Here is a 6,350-nt window from a genome sequence, read left to right as displayed (position 1 = left end):
TCTTACTGTGCCTTGAAAGCACAATTGAAAATATTTTGTTTCTTTAGTTAGCCATCATGTTAGATGCTTATACGCACAAGGATTCCTTTATTCGGTATTCTATTTTCTCAGCGATCAAAATTCAAATACCTGGTAAGCACAGGCTTCAAATAGGTTATTCTAATGGGTACGGTTATAGGATTTACGTGAGTGCAGGATTGCAATTAGTACAGGTAAATGTTTATATGGGTGCAGGATTCCAATGGGTGCAGACACAGGATTTATATTGGTACAGAATTCCAGTGGGTGCAGGCACAGGATTTATATTAGTACAGGATTCTAATGGGTGCAGGCATAGGATTTATATGGGTACAGGACTCCAGTGGGTGCAAACACAGGATTTATATGGTACAGGATTCCAGTAGGTGCAGACACAGGATTTATATTAATTGGTACAGGATTCCAGTAGGTGCAGACACAGGATTTATATGGGTACAGGATTCCAGTAGGTGCAGACACAGGATTTATATGGGTACAGGATTCCAGTAGGTGCAGACACAGGATTTATATGGGTACAGGATTCCAGTACGTGCAGACACAGGATTTATATTGGTACAGGATTCCAGTACGTGCAGACACAGGATTTATATTGGTACAGGATTCCAGTGAGTGCATGTACAGGATTTATATTGGTACAGGATTCCAGTGGGTGCAGGCACATGATTTATATTGGTACAGATTTCCAATATGGGTGCAGGCACATGTTTTATATGGGTAAAGGATTCCAATGGGTGAAGGTAGAGAGTTTATATGGGTACAGGATTCCAATATGGGTGCAGTTACAGGATTTCATAAAATGGATATAAGTACACTGTAAAAAATAAGTGTTTTAAAAATAAACACCAAATTGCCACAGATAATAAACACTTTAATACGTTTAAAATTTAAACACTTCGTGAAGTGTTTAAGAAATAAACACGTTAGAATGTTTAAATTCTAAACACATGATGTTTAATATTTAAACACTTCCTTCTCATTCTGTTTAAATACCAAACACTTCAAAAACACAAACCGTTTAAAGATTAAACACTGAATAAACACAAGGAGTTTACTAAATAAACACCGTACGTGTTTAAAATTTAAACATTTCATGTTTTATTAATAAACACGTTCAACCTAAACACTTAAACACTTAAACATGTTTATTCGATGCAACAGATAATAATCACTTAAACATGTTTATACGTCATTTTTTAAACACTTCAACGTGTTTAATTTACAAAATAAATAAACACTTAAACGTGTTTATAAGTTTTCAACATTTTTATTTGAAACAAACATACAACAGTACAAAACACACTGTGCTTGATGATGAACATGTACATAAAGCTTAATTAATAAATGATTTAATGTTGAATAGAGATTCAAACTTTATAAACAAGTATAACATTTATCAACACGTTTTGGTAACACATATATGTAGATACATAATTCAATTCAAGTTGAAAGATAGAATTACCAAAAAAAAAAAAAAAAAAAAAAAAAAAAAAACTAGCTTGAACATGTAAAACCTGCATGTGAACTAAAATTCAATAAAATTGGTGGCGGGGGGTTGAAATAGGAAAATCGCTTAATAAAATGATTTTGAAATATTATTTTTCAGGAATAAAATTTTTAAACTTTATTTTAAAAAAAGAGACAGGGCGTCCATTGCATCTTTTTTAATAAAACAAATAAATTCATAATTGAATATAACGCACAAAGACTGAAAATATTATTTATTTTCTGGGTACGGGATATATACATTGTGTATGTATTGCAGTTAATAAAACCAGTTGTACTTGTATAATTTTACTTTCACTAATATTCAGAGTTTTAACCAAATGAAAATTTTCAGTTTTTGCCTGTAAACGACTAATTCATTAAATATTCTTGCAACCTCACAAGAGCTGCCGGGGTATCACTCACTAAATTTCATATAATATTCTAACCGAGTTAAACAGTCTCCTCTACTTGTGTGTAAAATTCAGGTTCTTCTGCCACGGATGATGATCTCCAGTTTTCCATTCTCCAAAATTTTATTCAACCTTAGTATTTCTAATTCCTTCTTCTTATCAGAAATATCCTGAAAAATAGATAGATAAAAAATATTCACTATGCAAATTCAGAAAATTATCTGTAAAAGAATACAATGAGATAAAAAAAAATTGTTATCCTTCACGCCAATCTTAATTAATAATATAACACATACTGAGAAACAAGTTTGAAATAAAAATCTGCAATACAAATAAATCATATAAGCATACAAATAGTGTATACACTAAAAAATTAAATATTAATGTACCTGCAGGAGCAGCCCAACAGCAACAATTAAGAGAAGGGGGAGGGGGGCTACCCAAGGCATTTTCTATCATGTAAACAACATTCCCCCAAAATGTAAAGTCTCCTTAAAGAATACATGCGCAGGCAGGGGATGAAAAGTGTTGTTGTTAACGCTTATGTGTTAAGTTATGTATGGTCAGCAAATAATCATAATAATGCGTGATAGGGAGCATAAATTTTATCAAGGGCAGGTAATTGGATTACATTTACTTAAATTTCATGTTACTGGGAGACCCAAAACTAGTGTAGGCTAGGAAACAATGATGTTTGTGTTTGTGTGTGTGTGAGGGGTGTGTGTGAGGGTGTGTGTGAAGGGGGGGGGCCCTTTTTCTTTGAAATGCCCTTTAAACTCACCTCTCAAGGTTGAGTGTGATCTTCGTTTAAAATCACTTTCCTTTATCAAGTAATGTATTCTTCTCAGGATTCACAATAAAAGATGAACGTCCCTGCAAATTAATTAGATATCGCAATATAAAGACTACAAATATTTTATGCCGACCTCTGCACATAGCCGCATTTGCACTCAGACGATATGCCTAACAATCCTGCATTTCGTAAATGAAAAGCAGTATAAATCTCTAATGTATTAAGCATTCAATTTTTTCAGATTTCATATAAAGAAATGTATAAATACCTCCTGTTTCCTTGTTAGATATGGTGTTTTTGCCAGTATATGCGTGATTCTGCATCTTCTGCGTTCAAATGGCATGTTATGACATAATCAATTGCGTCATTTTCTATCATAACGCATTAAACACAGGTGTTTAATTTGCAATTCCTATATATATACCATGTGTTTAATTTTTAAATATATGATGGTTAAGAAATGAACACTCGTGTTAAACACCGGTGATTAAAATATTGATAAAATTATAAAAGTCATCATAATATATGTTTCTCTTTCCCCTTTAACAGTTTGTGAAATTTATGAATTTTTGGCACAAAATTACCGTAAATTAATGTTAATTGTAATTGCTTTTGGTATGATCTAAAGTCAACGTATTGCCTGGCTATTCGTATTTTTTCTGTGTCGAAAAATATCTACTACTATGTACGGAATTACTTCATAAATTAAGAAATTGTACAAATGGCAAATGCACACAGCAATACTGAGAAGCAACACCTAATTTATTTTTTTGATTTGATGCATATGAACATTGCGTGTTTAAAATGGATGATTAAACACCCTACTTATTGAACACCAATTTAAATAGTCGTGTTTATATGTTAAACGCTAATGTTTTGTATTTAAACCCACCATGTTTAATTGTAAAACACGACTGTTTAAAAATTAAACACAAGTTAAACATCATTTTTTACAGTGTACAGGTTCAAATAGGTACAAGAGTCAAAGTCAAACGATTGGTAGCAGTCTACATATCAGCATTAAAAATCAAATGTAAACAAAACAAAGTACTTTTCTTCGAATTTTTTTCCGTGATATAATATTTCAAGTTTATTTTTACGCATTTGATGATTATTTTAATTAGGCACTCCCATTAACTGTCAAATAAATAAATAATGAACAAAAAGAATACATGTATACCGTTTCCGTTTCATTTATTAGATCCATACTTGATTTTAAAACAAGTGGAAAAAATAACCGAATGAAAACCAATAAAATTTTCACGTTGTTATGATGTAAGAATTTAAAAAAAAAAACAACAAAACTTTATTCAATAAAATAACATTAGAAACAGGAGTAAAAGAATCTATACAATATTAGTTTATTAAATTCATAAAATTAAAAAAATATATGAAAAGGATAATATAAACATTTCAATTCCCATTTACATCAATTTATCAACCTTTTTTGTTTATTAGTAACCTATCACAAAAAGTACACTTTCGTAAATTCTCCCTTTCAAATTAATGTTGCATACACATCTATTATAGGATGCAAAATATAAAAATAATAATATATCAGTTCTTCGTTTTCTAAGGCTCCTCTCTCAAATCATATACCCCTTTTATCATTTTTTTTTATTATGCTTACAGCATAATTAGTCATATAGGCAAAAGTAGACTGACTGAAAATAATTCTAGCGCTATTAAACTGCAATAAATCTAGATTTTCAAAAATCAGCATTAACATTAATAGGATATCAATTTAATCGTTTCATGCTATTTCAATGGAAAGTTCCTTTTTTATACGTCTACTATAATTGAAGAAAGAAAATGCTGGTGTCGTAAATGAAGAAAATTTTAATTTCTTTAAAGAGAACTCATTTGACACTGATCCCGGATGCACAAGATGGAGGTATGTTTTTCCACCTTAATGTCCCCAATTCTTTACTTATGCATTATCTGTGTGAATTCATCCTATCATATCAAATGGCACCGGATCACAGCGACAATTAATCAGTTTACAAGCTGTTTTGGTTACATGACGTTGGTAGAATAATATTAGTGTATTTCGATTTATTGCATTCTTTCAAATAACTTCCGGAACGTCTTAAACTATTTTTACACTTTTTTCATTGAAATTCTACTTCCTGAATAATTATTGAGAAAAAAACTTAAACTGGTGAAAAAAAAATGAAAAAAAAAAATAAATAAATAAAAAAAACTTCTTAAGTAAATAATGAAGAGTACGAAAATATCTTTCAGATAAATATTTAATCAATTTGAAAGTGAGAAACATAATTTGATCATATTAAATGTGTTCGATTGCCATTTCACCCGCTGCAGGCTTCTAGATTATAATCACCTTTCATGCATATATATTTCACCTTGAATAGTGCTAGGACTTGACTTCTCCGTCAAGTCAATTAGAATTCACACTTTGCTTTAATCAAACTCTCTATGTATCCAATATTTAATCATTTTATACACCATAAAATTAATATACGCGGCGTGATTCTGTGTACCTTTAATAAAGATACGTATTTGCTTTTGATCTCCATCACATTGTTGACAAATTTCTCAACGTTAACCGCATGTAAATGGATTAAGGGATTAGAATAACGACCCAGTCCTTTTTCAAGACTGCAAATTGGTATTGGCGACTTTAACATAATATGTTTAATAGGTTTTTTATTAGCTTTGCCTACTTAATGTGGAGTAGACAGAAAATTGAAAATTCAAAAGTCGATTCACAGAATATAACTGTGGGTTTGTGTTTCAAAATTATTTTTCGACTACATGTATTTCAAAGTCGCCTATTTAAGGATATGATGCATATAAATGCATATAATCGTTTGGACAAGAACACATTAGATTTTTACACTAATGAGATAAATTGCATGATGACACTTTAATTCTAACAGTGTGCAAAAAAAAGTTTTCCTCTATACCCTTCATTATCCTGAAAGAAAAAAAAATAGATGTGTTTTATTTACAAAGGAATCTTGAGATCCAAACCATACGTGTGCTATTAGAATTTTTTCTTTCTACTGATAAGTTTTTAGTGTAATCGCTAGGCAAATAGAATAAAAAGGCTTTGGTTGTTTCATTTCCAAATCACCTGATCCTTGATAGAAATAAATTAGTAAGGCAATGAACAACGATGTAAACAATTATGTTTATATTGTGCTTTAGATGAAAAATGTATTTGACAACGACACGAACGAAGTTCTGATCTTTTTCTAGAACACTAAACACCAATGAATTACTTTTGAAATAAGAATTAGAAAAAATTGAGACAAACTAATACATCAGAGCTTAACATTGTACGCAATGTTGGAAAGCTGATCATTTTGATTTTGGTGAATTTATTAGGATTAAAACAAGAGGCACATGATCCACAACGCTCAAGTGAGCAACTTTTCTCTTTCTGTCAAAGTCAATACGTAGATAAACAAAATCCGTTATGAAAGTGTGCTGATTTGAATTATTTTAAGTTTACAAATAAGTTATTCTTCTTTCACAAGATACTTATTTCTGTGAAAAACTTCTTTTCTCTATTGGAACCACTCCAACCCCAGGGGCCATGATTTGAACAAACTTGTTTCTATACTACCAGGGGTATGGGGTGTTAAACTCACTAA

This window comes from Saccostrea echinata, unplaced genomic scaffold, assembly GCF_033153115.1.
Source record: "Saccostrea echinata isolate AGI-Se365-2 ecotype Australia unplaced genomic scaffold, CSIRO_AGI_Sech_v1 ptg000009l, whole genome shotgun sequence".
Classification (NCBI taxonomy): Eukaryota; Metazoa; Mollusca; class Bivalvia; order Ostreida; family Ostreidae; genus Saccostrea; species Saccostrea echinata.
Note: the sequence above shows the minus strand (reverse complement) of the source record.